Source organism: Schistosoma haematobium, chromosome 7 (assembly GCF_000699445.3).
Source record: "Schistosoma haematobium chromosome 7, whole genome shotgun sequence".
Classification (NCBI taxonomy): domain Eukaryota; kingdom Metazoa; phylum Platyhelminthes; class Trematoda; order Strigeidida; family Schistosomatidae; genus Schistosoma; species Schistosoma haematobium.
The window spans coordinates 6,233,200-6,249,061 of record NC_067202.1 but is presented as its reverse complement, the minus strand read 5'-3'; the positions used below and the strand labels follow the sequence as shown (position 1 = coordinate 6,249,061).

At 32.0% G+C, this 15,862-nt stretch overlaps 1 protein-coding gene across 1 annotated transcript in view; it reads left to right on the top strand.

Moving 5' to 3' along the window:
* Positions 1-15,862, top strand: part of SLC4A8_1 (Electroneutral sodium bicarbonate exchanger 1) — a 128,263-nt gene that overhangs the window by 111,711 nt on the left and 690 nt on the right. The window contains exon 24 of the mRNA XM_051217877.1: positions 1-15,862. This exon is cut by the window's left edge and continues 14,807 nt beyond it. The gene's annotated coding sequence lies outside the window, so the exon portion shown is untranslated.

Sequence of the window (15,862 nt, the reverse complement as noted above, 5' to 3'; positions counted from 1 at the left end):
GATGGATAGTGGCTAGCAGTGGAATTGAGGACGCGCGTTTCGTCCTAATTGGGACTCGTCTGCTGGATTTACCTGCATTCACCTCATTGCACAAGCAAGTGCCTATCAGGACTCAGTAGCTGAGTGGATAACGCGATGGCGTTTGAAGCGAATGGCACTGGGTCCGAGTTCCAGAGTGAACATCAACTCTTAGATGCAAGTACATCCAGCTGACGAGTCCGAAATAGGACAAGACGCGCGTCATGTATTCCACTGCTAGCCACTATCCATCATTGCTTAAAAAAAAATTTTATTACCAAGGTTTGACCTGATCATTTCGAACAGATTAAGCATTGAGTGGATTGTTATAAATAAAGATAATATATTTGTAATATTTCAAATGAGTAAAAAAAATTAGATTTTTTTTTGACGTTTCGTAACTTAATGTAAGCCACTTCTTCAGAGAACAATGTAAGAATATGATGTCATAATATTTGATGAAATTGTTGTATCTATCTATAACTTTACAATTTTTCTTTTAAAAAAAATTGATTTTCTTTTCTATTATGTACCTTAGGTGAATACCAGTTAGTTGTTCCTTCTTTTTTTATCAAAAAAGAAAATAATGAAAATCATATTGATTAGATCATAAAAGGATAATAAAACTTTAATATTAAACATGTATAGCCTTTAAAATTTTCTTTGATTGAGATCATGAACCGATTGATGTTACACCATTGTTGGAAACCTTGACGCACTAGATGGCCGTTTCGTCCTATTGTGGGACTCCTTAGCGGTGCGCATCCACGATCCCGCTCGCCGGATTCGAACCCAGGGCCTTCGGTCTCGCCCGCAAACGCTTAACCTACTGGACCACTGAGCGGGGATCCAATGGTGATAGTGTCTAACATCAACCAATGCACGAAATCGCGCGACCATCTTCCGTTTTGTTCTATTTCACATTTCACTAAACTTATGTATGTATGTATGTACCTGAATTACCAGCCTGACTAACAAATAAATCGATTTCATACTTAAATTGTGTTAATACGACCTTGAATTTGATTGGTTCATTTTAATGGATTTATATGTGTGTATGCGTGTGTATATATATATATATATATATATATTTATTGGAGAATTAATTGATTTATATTAAGGAAGTCAGATGCTACATATTTGATTAATTCTATAAAATCAATAATTAATTAATTATAAAGATTGGAGATTATAATTTATGGATAATCTCTGAGCGATGTTAAAGTGACCTTGAGAATGTTTATCTACTAACTAGGATTAAATAAGAGTTATAAATCAGTGTAAGGAATTAAAATTATGATTTACAGTGAATGGTTAGAGGTTATGAATTAGATTTATGCTTTTAAGTATAAACTAACATCAGATAAAATGCTATTTCAACAAATGGGTAAATGAATTTCGCATTAAAATCCAAGATCTGTTATCTTAAATCTGATTAACTTGCTCATACCATACTATTGTCTGTTACTAAATGTTCGATTTTGAGAACTTTAACAATACTATAAATAATGTAAGATAATATGGTAAATTGCTCAGGATATTTCTTTTTTTTTCCAGTATTGTTAAAAGTATCAGAGAACCATTGATTCAGTTAAGATTTCTATTTTTGCTAACACTACAACTCTAATAATATTACTAATATCTGTAGTGAACAGAACACGGGTGGGGACAATCGAATGTATTTAACACAAAATTACAGGTCTTGTTAATAAAATCTAACGATCAAATAGTAAATACGTAATTTGTAAAATGTTCATCCATTATCTCATAATGACTCAGACTTCATTGTTCTTGCATTCCCATACAAATTGCATTCTGTTTCGATTCTTTACTGTTCGATCCTCTTGTCTCTCTGGTGCCAGACTTTCTGTTCACGACTAACATCATATACTACTTATGTCAATATAAGTAGCACACACACCACAATATCTGTGGTGTTGAGAGATTTTGATTCAAGTTTTTAACTTTATTTTACATCGTTTAACCTAATGCTCATAAAATGAATTTAATGGATAGATTTTTTATTGAATTATTGATTATATTACTGATCATGTTACAGAAATGAATGAACGAACTAATTGAATAAAGAATCTTAATTATTCTATCCCTTTAATTATTTTTGTGAATATTCATTAAATCAATTCCTGATAGTCAAAAAAATAATCATCTCAGCTTTATAAATCCATTCAAGGTCATTTATGAGATGAGAAAAAAAAGAGAAGAAAATAGACTTTTTTCTCTCTCTCTCTCTCGTTTTCTTCGTTACTAATCTTCTTAAATTTTTTGTTCTTTCTAAATATATTTTTATATTATTACCATTTATCATCAACTTGATTTTATATCTAAGAAATTGTTTGACCTTAGGAAATGTACATACACGAATGTAGAATGGGTAGAAATGTTAACGATATATATACGATACTAGAAGGATTCAACTAGGTTTAAGTGTTTCATTCGCTGTAAGTCAATTAGATATCTGTATTTTCCTCCATATTTTTTAAAATTCAATTGACCTTGACTGTACAATAAAACAATAACAATAAAAAAAGAATATTTATTCCATTTAATTATTACTATTATCAATCATTTGATTGATTTAAGAAAATAAATCATGAATAATCAATAATAAAAAGGTTTGATAGGTCCTGGGTTCGAATCTCACGGGTTGCGGGATCGTGAATGCGCACTGCTGAAAAGTTCCATACTAAAACGAAACGGCTGTCTAGTGCTTCCAGGTTTTCCATAGTGGTTTAACTTCAATTGACTCATGATTTCAATCTGTGAAATTTCTAAAATGTCCACAAACCCTATCTGAAAAAGGTTTGATTTGTTCAATTCGAGTTAAATAATTGATTCATGAAATATTAATCTGTAAATATGAATTGAGCCATTCACCAGGAAACTGACTCATCAGACTTTAAAGAATTCACGTGTGAGACCAAAGGCACTGAGTTCGAATTCCACGGGCGGGATCGTGGATGAGCACTGTTGAGAAGTCATACGATAGGACGAAATGGCCGTAAAGTGCTTCCAGGTTTTCAATAGTGATCTAACATCAATCGGTTCATAATCTCATTTAAAAACTTTATAATCTCCACAACCCTATAGTGATGATTAAACAAAGTAATAATAATGAATTTTGATGTGTGGGAGAGACATATGGATAGTCTAACAGGTGTCAGATGAGTTAAATATTCCCTTATCCTTATTATTATTATTATTACTCACTTATTATTGATGGTTCATTGTTGTTGGATTGTTTCGGGTTTTGATGTGGAAATATATTTACATTGTGGTCAGGCTAATCATGTGTTCTTGATCATCTGAGTTGTGTTGAAGTCCTGTAGAATAAACACTGGGAAGGTAATCTAGTGTAGATATTCGTTTAAGGTAAATTAACGTCCCATACGTGGAAACGTGGACACCCAACAGTTATAACATTAGACAAAGTAAAACCGAGCGTTATAACAAATTTGTTTATTTCATGAATTGTTTTCAGCAGTTTCTAGGCTATAGTTTCTGTTGGTTAAACTAAGAAATTGATTCAATTAGAACATCATTCATTTATGTATTAAAGTTCAGAAAAGAAGATTGAATAATAAATGACAGTGATTGAAAACTGTATTATAGATAATGTATATCCATAAAATCACATTAGTAAGTTTAAGAAAACAAGTACTAATTGAATGAAATATGTTAAGGCTGAGAGAAAAAAACCCAATCTTTGTACCATTTAATAGACATGATTAATCTCATACTTAATACTGTTAAATCAATTTTATTTTCAGTTTAGTGGTTGTGGAGATTGTTAAGCTTTTGATTGAAATCATGAACCGATTGATGTTACACCACTATTGAAAACCTGGAAACACTGTACGGCCGTTTCGTCCTATTGTGGGACTCCTCAGCAGTGCGCATCCACGATCCCGCACCCCACGGGATTCGAACCCAGGGCCTTCAGTCTCGACTTCATGCCATCTTCATCTCCATTTACCATAAGCGCATACATTGGAAAAACAGAAACGATGGCTTTATACATATCTTTCTATTCTGGTTATTTGGATTTTTCATCTTATTTCATCTTCTCAATTATAAGTTCCTAATTCTTTTTTTTCTAATTCCTGTGTCATTTTTTGTGGCTTGACTCATTTCCCTTTGTCCTTTTATCCAGTTTTACGGTTGTTATGATGTGATTTGACGCCAATTTCTATTTCCTAGAAACTTGTTTCTATGTACTCAACCCATAAAAAAATCCTTAGAATTCTTCCATAACTGTTGTTGTTCTACTAGCTTCCATTGTAATATGATTCAAAGTAGTCTGTATATTGATTTCAAATGATTAACATTATTGTTTAATGTTAGTAACTAGTAAATGAAGAGAATTCATGAAATTAATGAATTCATATTATTTTGTTACGCTTGTTGATTTTTACGGTCAGTGACTCGCAATACTAAACATCAAGTCCATTACCAATAAATCAACACAAATGGAAATGATTGACAAGATAATAATTATTATTTCAATGTGTAGAAATATATTGTCATTAATTTATGATTGAGTAGCGACTACTGATATATTCATCTAGTCATTGAACGCTGAACTAATTCTATCCGTCCAGTTGCAATATAGACCACTGGTCTACGTGACTCTATTATATAATGACCATATTTTAGTGCTGTGTAGTTGAAAATGGTTATTAGGAAATCATATGTTAGACTAAGTTTCATATTAGATGGTAACCATTGAAAGTTGTGTGATTCTGGTTTGACTCTAAAATAAAGTGTTAGTTCCTTCAATATTGTAGGTATGTCAGCAAAAAAACCTGGGTCAATACATTGATTTCCTGCCGACTACTTCCAGTTATATAACATTTCAACATAGTTCATGTGTTATTTTTAGTCACTTAGTTTAGTGATTACGCTACAACTTGATCGATAGAACTCAATAGGCAATATCCTGAACTAAACAAACACGACATTGGTCACTACTCAACGATCGGTCAATTGATTTGAATGTAAAACAGTTAAGTCTTGTTGTACGTATGAAATATTCAAACGTTCAGTCAAAATTTGTTTGGTCACATTTTCCAACTTCAATTAATTCTTCGATAAATCAATAATCCTTGTCCGATTTCATTAACAGGTTATCATTACTTTTATAATATACTTGTGATTTATCCCGATTTTCCCATTAGCATCCGTTTTACTTAAGAAAAATTCCCCACCACCATCTTTTTTTAATCTGTATATGTCAATAAATGATTGAAAGTTTCATTTCACTTCAAAATTCCTATCTCAAAACTGTTCAATCATCATAAAATTGTCATTTTTCTTTGGTGCAATGGCAACTAAATTGAGATTTGAGAATCTGGGTGGGAGAGAGAAAGGAAAAGGAAATTAAGTCAGGTATGTGAAAATTAGCTGACAATGTACGTAATTTCTATGTTTATTTATAATATTGATAATTAATTGGAAGGGGTTTTGTAGAGATTGATTTAATTTATGCATTCTATGTTTATCATAGATTGATTTCAGTTAGGATACAGTTAAAAGTCAAAAGACGCTAGACATATTTCGTGCTATCATGAAACATCTCTGCGGTGCATTCCCATATTCCTACCGAGGATCAAACACAAGCCTAATTGGTAAATGTCTCCATCGAGACCTGAAGTTCTTGTATTCAATTCTTGTGTATGATCATAAATTCACACTACTGGGTAGTCCAACACATGGACGAAACAGATATCCAGTGTTTCCTTATTTTAAATGATTTTCTATCGAATGTCAATTATAAAGTTTATTATTCTTCTTCATATATATAGATACATACATAAATTGACACTGAAATTGATCAAATTGATTAAATAGAATTATCAACAAATATTAAAACATTCAATCTAGTTTCCTTCTAACCAACCAACAACAGACTATAGAATGAAACTGGAACAGTTAAAATTATGTCCTAACATTGATAACGACAACAATTAATGCTTATCTCAGTCAGTCAGTAACAACGTAGAACTTCGTACGTACGTACGTACGTACATCAGGTCGAGTTGGGATAACACATTAACACAGAGAGGCAGTTGTCGATTCAAATCCCGTAGTGGTAGAGGTAGTAAGAGTATAAGTAGTAATCAGAAAGATTAGGGTTTGGAGATGTTACTAAAGGAGTATAACCCAGTGGAATAAATTTGAAAAGAGAAAAAAGAAAGAGACATGAAGAATTCAGAAGATTAACATTTGGGAGAACACAAAGAGTTGATGCACCTACGCCATTGCAAGCAATTCTCAGCCATGTCACATTCAAAGCCTCTAACCATCGGTTGCTATCGTCTCGTGGATCCCAACCAGGTAGTCTACACCTACCAACATGACTCAGTCTACTTGTCAGTGACTTCATGGTTTTGTGCTATCTTTTGGTTTGACCACCCCTAGCTTTCTTCTAACCTACTCCTACACCATGAAACATAGCACTTTGGAGGCAGTCGGTGGTTGGGCATAGGTAACACGTATCCCAGCCATCTCAACTGATGAAGTTTCACTACTGCTTATTTAAATATTATCAACTCATGATTTTCATAATAAATTTCACTGAATATTTTGAAAAAACAGAAGAAAAAAAAACATTCCTCTCATCATATGATCAGTTTATTCTAGATTGAAATGTACGGAAGTGTTACTATGAGTTAACAACTAATTTTACCTGTCAATCAATGAATTGTTCATTTATTATTATTAATTTATCTAATTGAATCCGTGAGAACATTGAAACTATGATGATATGTGAATATTAAACTTTCATTCAAATAGTAATATACATTTGGTTTTTAAAAAAATAAATAAATAAGAGGCTACATTTATAATTTAAAGTGAATAATTCTGTTTAACTACGTTTAAAAGGTAATAAGTAATAAATAAGTAATTGATCAGATTTTCATATACCTACTTAACTTATTCACTTACCTATTTATCTGCTTATATGCTAGGGTTTAAGCTATCACGAGTTCACTTAATCTGTGAACGAGAACAAGACTCGGTGACCAAAGACCAGTAAGCTAGCTGTTGATGAGTCCTAGTCTCGCTAACGAGAGGGAGAATTCCAAGCTTGTAATGTGGAAGTATATTCTGCGAATCAGCCAGAAACGAGCGATAACAACAAACACAATTCAGAACGTATATATACAGTACAAAACCGTGCTTGTGGAGAGTTACCAAATGGCATACTAGAAGACGCAACGGACCAATAGCATTTAAAATACTTCCCAATGGGAAACGCGACATGAAAGTGACAAGAGCGCCTTTGGTTTGAAAAAAAAAGAAATTCAAATTTTCTAAATAAAATTACAAAATTAGGTTCTTTTCCAAGTGCGTTCTGGGGATCTAACGTCCCTAACAATACACATTGTAGATCTTTATTAGAAATCATTTACATGCTCATTTAGTCAATAGATTAAATAATAATATCTACAAATGATTTGTTATACGAGATTTCAACTTTCTAAAATATTAACTAATTAATAGTTGAATTCATGATTCAATGAAAGCTAAACCATCATTGAAAACCTAGAATCACTGGATGGCCATTTCTTCCAGGTATAGAACTCTACAACAGTGCGCATCTACGATCCTACACATAGGACTCGACTGAGAACTTTCTGTCCCGCCTACGAACGTTTAACCTCTAGATTATTGAATCGATATCTAATGATGTTAATATCTAATCTCAATCGATCCACGATTTATAGATAAATTCATATTTCATACATCTGAATTAGTAAACGTCTGTAAATTCTCATTCATTCGTACATTCATTCATTAATTTAAATAATAACAGTCATTATTATTATCCATTATATACGTATATTCGTCAATATTAGAACGGAAAGCATGACAAATATTGGGCACCGAGTATAGAGAAATCATTCAATATACATGTGAAAAGTATATTTGATATAATCTTAGCAATTGAAATTTAAAACAATTCCGACGTTTCGTCTGGTGAACTTGTTTGAACTTCTTCAGGATAGCAATCATTGAACTCATCAATACTTGAGATGTATGTGCTGAAATTCGAATTCGATTTTATATTTGTCTAATATGACATGAAATTCAGTTCGAATTGTTTCTGTAGATTTCATGTATTATCATGATATGTATGTTGAACTAGTTAAAAGTGAGGAATGTAATTATAATACATTTGAAAACTGTAGCTTTTACAATGTAAACACTAGTTTAAACACTTTTCATGAGAAATTACTGCACTCGATGGTAAAATGACAGTATTATTAGAAAAATGATGATGATTTGTTGATGAATATTAACTGGGATCTTTTGTTTATTTGGAAGTTATATTGATTTATTACATAATGGATCTCTTAAAAGGAGGTGCCTAAATTGATATCTACTAAACTACTGAAGTGTAATAGGCAACTATTGTACGGAGGATAAGGATTATTTTCTATATATTTAGACATTTTGATGAGATGAAGTTACAAATATGACTTTATTGAGTATAAAATATTTGACCATTACAAACATCTTATTTCCTACAGAATTCTTATCGGAGCTAGAATTGGTCAATAATAAAATTCTGGGACTGCAACAATGTATAATGTAGTTTTGAACTCCATAGTTAAGATCAGTTCTTTTAAGATCACAAAGAGGACTTAGTGACCAAAATTATCGATCTATGTAACAGTGAGTACAGAAGTAGGACAAGCGGTAGCATCATCAAATTATACGGTCTTCTCTGTAGTACGGAATGAATACTTCAATATGATCAGTCAGTATGTCTACTCTGATAATGTCATCATTTTACCACCGAGTGCAGTAATTTCTCATGAAAAGTGTTTAAACTAGTGTTTACATTGTAAAAGCTACAGTTTTCAAATGTATTATAATTACATTCCTCACTTTTAACTAGTTCAACATACATATCATGATAATACATGAAATCTACAGAAACAATTCGAACTGAATTTCATGTCATATTAGACAAATATAAAATCGAATTCGAATTTCAGCACATACATCTCAAGTATTGATGAGTTCAATGATTGCTATCCTGAAGAAGTTCAAACAAGTTCACCAGACGAAACGTCGGAATTGTTTTAAATTTCAATTGCTAAGATTATATCAAATATACTTTTCACATGTATATTGAATGATTTCTCTATACTCGGTGCCCAATATTTGTCATGCTTTCCGTTCTAATATTGACGAATATACGTATATAATGGATAATAATAATGACTGTTATTATTTAAATTAATGAATGAATGTACGAATGAATGAGAATTTACAGACGTTTACTAATTCAGATGTATGAAATATGAATTTATCTATAAATCGTGGATCGATTGAGATTAGATATTAACATCATTAGATATCGATTCAATAATCTAGAGGTTAAACGTTCGTAGGCGGGACAGAAAGTTCTCAGTCGAGTCCTATGTGTAGGATCGTAGATGCGCACTGTTGTAGAGTTCTATACCTGGAAGAAATGGCCATCCAGTGATTCTAGGTTTTCAATGATGGTTTAGCTTTCATTGAATCATGAATTCAACTATTAATTAGTTAATATTTTAGAAAGTTGAAATCTCGTATAACAAATCATTTGTAGATATTATTATTTAATCTATTGACTAAATGAGCATGTAAATGATTTCTAATAAAGATCTACAATGTATAATGTTGGGAAATATGAATTTATCTCACATTATTCCGACTATTAAACACAATGCTACAAATGATTAATGCTTAAATTATTGAACGATGTTCCTGAACTTCACTATCATCTCTTCCTGAATACCATCATAAACATAATTTTCTTTTGTAAACTTAATTACTGTTTTTTGTCTATGTCGAATTGTGGTGTGTGCTATTGATGTCGATAGATATAAGTAGTATGTATCATCAATCGAAAGTGAAATACTTGGAAGTAGAAGGTTAAGAAGATCAAAGAAAAGAGAACGAGAACAAAGAATGATCGGTATGAAAATGAAGGAACGATCAAGTTTGCGACAATTGATAGATATTTGCAAAAGGAACAGTGAAATTTGAAACAGTTGATTGAGATTTTGCAAATAAAGTATTTACTGTATGGTTCTGTAATTTTGTGTTGAAATACATTCGATTGTCACCACTTGAGTTTTCATTCACTACGATATTAAAACATGATCATCAATTAATCTCAGTGCCCGTGTGTTTTTTTTCTCTCAAAAGAATCAGCTAATTTAATAGACTATCAAATCAGTTTATGCTTATCTGGATTCAATGTAGCTCAATGGATAATTAACTGACTTTTGAAGATGCGCAGTATGAGTATCAACACTAGAATACAAGTAAATTCAAATGGTAATTCTCAAGATAGGAAGATAAGCATATCACTAATATTTGTGATAGGCACAATTTAAATGTATAAAATTTTATGACTAAATGATGATGTTAAGCTAATTCACTTTGGATAGATATATCTCCATAGAGATTGATCATTTATAGTTCATTAACATTAAAGTTGTTTTACGTTCAGGAATGAAAAAGTAGAATCCTGCATAATTATCAATTTCTAAAATAAAAAAAATATCTGAAATACTGAAAATTATATCAACACAATATTTGAAAAGTGTTGTAACGCGTGGACTGCTGATTAGATGAGCAGCGTACTTATCGATCGGACCAATGACATGTAAACACGTACGAACGACCTACATTCCCGATTGGCCCCGCTTCTCTGTCTAGCCCAGCCAGTTGAGTCCAGAACACATGTCTCAGCCCCTGAGTTATGAATCATTATATTTCAGACATATTCTGTTTATATACCAATCAACCAGACCACATCGTACCATAAAATAGAAAAACAACATTTGTACGATATTTAACGAGTGAAACAAATATTGACCAATAGGGAGTGTACATTCAAAGTCCAAGGCCACCATTAGACTTAGCATGATAATTATTGGTATATTTTTCTGCACATCGTAACAAAAAGTATTGAAATTCAATAGTGAAATAATTCATTACTCTGTAAATTTTGAATGAATAATGATATATAGTTTCAGTTATTAATATGTATAAGGAATTACTTACTTACTTACGCCTATTACTCCCAATGGAGCATAGACCGCCGACCAGCATTCTTCAACCCACTCTGTCCTGGGTCTTCTTTTCTAGTTCCATCCAATTTTTGTTCATTCTTCTCATGTCTATCTCCATTTCCCGACGTAATGTGTTCTTTGGTCTTCCTCTTTTCCTTTGGCCTTGGGGATTCCATGTGAGGGCTTGTCTTGTGACGCAGTTGGGTGCTTTCCTCAATGTGTGTCTTACCACTCCCAGCGCTTCTTCCTAATTTCTTCCTCCGCTGGGATCTGGCTTGTTCTGTCCTACAGTAGGTTGTTGCTAATAGTGTCCGGCCAACGGATCTGAAGTATAAAAAAGTATAAAAAAATGCTAACCAGAAAAATTATAAGGAATTAGAGCCACTATATTATCAACTACATTATTTTGATAATGTTATATCCCTATGAAAATAATGAATAGTAAATTTTGGGATCCATTTATGGACGAATAAAATACGTATATTTCTATTGTATAACTATTAAGTAGCTTACCTATGTATGTATATTCATGTTCCTACCAGCATAAGCTTCATTTTGACCTATATATTATTATTATAAGATTTATCATTATTGAGTTATGCCCAGTTTATTAATTACTATCTCCCTTATTCACAGACACATTTGGCCAAATCTTGTACAAATGTTTTTTTCTATTTTATGGTACAATGTGGTCTATTTGATTGGTATATAAACCCGGTGTGTTTGAAATACATGATTTATATCGCAGAGGCTGAGATTGGTGTTGTAGACTTAACAGGCTGGTGTAGATGGGGAGCAGGATCGATAAAGAGTCTAGATTGCTCGTACTTATTTTGTGCGTCATTGGTCCGATCGATAATTCACTGTTCTCTAATTGGCGGTATCACCCCATTATACATTAATGGGGCATACAGATCGCAGATTACATAAAACACAAGTGTCAAGTTTCATTCAATGTACAGTTTAGAAGAGAGAAAAATATAAATAAATATTGAGTATATTCAATAGTATTAAGACCAGGTGAAATAATATCACGAAATCTTAGAACTCAAATAAATAAAATGAATGAACACTTATTCAAATCATATCCAGGTAACAGAAAATAACTTCTTCAAAAGACTACGTTAAAAATGGGTACAATAAATGTAAATAGGATTAGAATCATGAAATGGCAACTTTCAGTTGAAACTATTCTATCTAACTTATTTCTTCAAGTAGTATTAGAAGGAAGTGAATATATTACTTAATAATTTAATTATATTAGTTGAGTGAAGTAGATTGATCTAATGATATTGTGAATTGTATACATTCATCAAGTTATTGATTGATGAGTACTAAGTACTGCCGTGTTCAATGTAAATGAATTCGACAATTGACTATAGAAATAAATCAGTTCGCAATAAAATCTTTACCTTCTTACTTACATCTAAACATGTAACTATGTGTTCAAATGATAACAACTATAAAATGAGTTTGAAATATTTCAAAGGTGAATTACATAAATAATTTAAAAGTTTTGATAATCATCTTATAATGAACTGGATCATTATCATGATTACATTTTATCATATTCTATATAGAAATTCAGATCAATCAATCACAAATTAAGTCTAAAGTTTAGGTGTTTATGTGTGAGACCAATAGGTCCTAGGTTCGAATCCTGTGGGGCGGGATCGTGGATGCGTATTGCTGAGGAGTTCTACACTAGGACGAAACGGCTGTCTAGTGCTTTCATGTTTTTCCATGGTGGTATAGCTCCAATTGACTCATGATCTCAACTAATAAAATTACTATAATATTTACAAAACCTCTTTCTGATGATAATCACAAATCAATTAATAGATATGAATAAATGAATAAATATGCAGCTCAAGTATTATGTCCATGGATCATTATGTGAAAAAGGGGAAGTGAAGTCATTTAGGTGTGTAAAAATTACTAGGACGTTAGTATACAGCGATTAATATTAAAGTGATGACAAGAGTTGGATATATTCGACATCCAATTAACAAGTGTTAACTTTAAACAGTAACTAGGGTAAATATGAGCTATGTAAACAAGAAAACAATGAGCTTGTAAATGGCTTCAATATTATGACGTATATACCAAGACACTACGGATGATGAGCAGTTTTCTCTTGAGTGAATTGTAAAATTTGGCTACTGTTCAAATGTCATTTTAAAATATCAAGCTTACCTTTAATTCAGTATATTTGATTACAAAATTGGCATTTTTTAGAGAGTTATCTGGAACTCTTGTTATATGGGAAACTATGGAAGACCGGAAAACACTAAAAAAAACTATCTTTACATTAAAATAATCTCTATAATTCATCCAACTAACTAATAATCGTATTCTGTGTAGTGATTAACTTCTCACCGTAACTTCAATATCATTTCTCAAAGTCATGACATTTGGGGTCTTATCACATTGTGAGAATAAGACAGTCATCTCACTAATGACACTTTATGACAGTCATGTAGCAATGACAGTTGAAAGAAGCTAAAAATATGAACTATTGCATTCTAACTCAGTGATTTAAAGGTAATATACTCATCACAAGACTATGTTTTCGGGTCTGAATCCTGTTAAAGTAATGGATATTCATTACTGAAAAGTCCCAAGCTAGGAAAAATCAGTTGTTTGATTCTGCTTAGTTTTAAACGGTTATTTAAACAAAGTTCGTCTGTAATATCAAATATATTCCAATGCAAATAATCTCCAAAATACACCCAATAATCAGCACTTCATCAATCTTAAAAGGTATTTGAAAAAACAATGGGTTAAGTTCCAACTGGTAATCTTACATTACATTTCACCTATTTACTACTGAATACTTTTGTTCCGATAGTTTATTTAAGGAAATGTTGCAATCATACATAACGTCGTTCTAGGTTTGAATATTTCAGTGTGTTAACATCTAGGAATTTAAAAGTCATGGATCCAGGTTCATTAAGCCTCTTGCATAAAACGTAGGCTTATTACTTATCTGACCAAAATAAAGTTTACAACGGTTGACATGCAATGAGATTATCACAAAAACTACAGCTTAGTTTGGTAATATGGTTAGGTTTTTGAACGTCACTAACAAATTTCGATGAGAGACCATACTACTATTAAGTAGTTAAACAATAGTACATAAATTATTATTTTGATTAACGGTACTATGAAATCCCCAATATCGGTTTTTAGAATAAATAAGTGTTAAATAATGTGGAATACTCTGCAAGAAAAGTAAAAATCGATGGAAATGAGTAACAATAATGGTTCAAAACCAAATGAATAATGCTCAAAAGGAATCAATATTTGTTTTGACAACAGGAGAATTCAATGACTGGTTTCAAACCGAGTGTAGCAACTTCCCGTAAGGATCAGCTGCATGATCAGCCTCACACTTTGTTCCACGGATTACTGCTTGATATGGGTTTCTGAAAAAGACCTTTAGTGCTTAGTATCTTAAAGAATGTATTGATGGATTATTAAATATCAAGTCAAAATATATAATGGATCCCTTTCCAGGTTGATATACCAGTAATTGACACAGACCGGAAGATAGATAGGACTTTAATGTGGTGAAAAGAGGAGAGAAGCGGTTCGAAAGGAGTTAATGAGATCAAGGAATGAGAATTTGCAGATAACACTCAACGGAAGATTTAGAAGGGACAAATTGGGTCACAATGACTGATTTAGGGCCATGCCAACCAGTGTTCCCAACAGGAAACTACAGATAATTTGTTGACCTGAACCAAGAATTTTGCGCCTACTTACACGACTCAGAACACGTCAATTATGTAATGGACTGGTGGTATAAATTGGTTTGTTCGCCGCCATATTTCTCCCAAATAATTTTTGTGACTGTCATCATTTCGCATGAGGTAAGCGATCGCTCTACATGCGTAGCATATACCCTAGACATTTCAATGGACGAAAATAACGGTCTTAACAACCGATTTGTCATCTTCACCAAGTACCTTACTTTTGTCTAACCTTGACGACACTCACTTGGTGTTTCCATTACATTTCTAAACAACGCTATAAAGATAACTATGGTTAAGTGATTGTGACCGAAATATACGTTTCTCTTTCATTTTGTACTGTTGTTTAATGTTTAAATGGTTCCTAAATATTAATGAGATTCCTTAGTTGATTTATTTTGATGAATTAGACAAAATTCAATAGATGATTTTGAGAAGAAAATACAGTTTGTTTTTTAAATGTAATCAGTTAGTAAGTTGACAAATCTTATGTGTTTACAAAATGTATATCAGCATGATTTCGCCAGTTTGTAACTTTATGTTTTAAGATGACAGATTTTACTCTCATCCTTTTCTTTCTTTTCGCCTATAGAAGTTTGACTAGGCATTTATGTTTGCACAATACGTAATCACTCATTCGTAGTCATTTTATCTGCAGAATATTCTCATACATCTGATCCCTATTCTCACTATTTTATTCAATCTTCCAATTCTTTTATGTTCTCTCAGTTTGATGGTTGTAACCTCTCCTTCAAAGAACATCCTCATGATATTACCGAGAAGTACAATGAAAGTGTCTCAGTTAAATTATTCAACTCACAAAGAAAACCACACTTTCCAACATCCTCATCTTAAGCTACAAATATTCGCTAATATTTATTTCATCTATTGATTTTAGAAAGTGATCACTTTGGTTGTTAAATATAATCTTCCCAAAAATACGTTTAAGCTGAATCATTATGCATTTACAAGTTTATTTGCTTTTGTAAG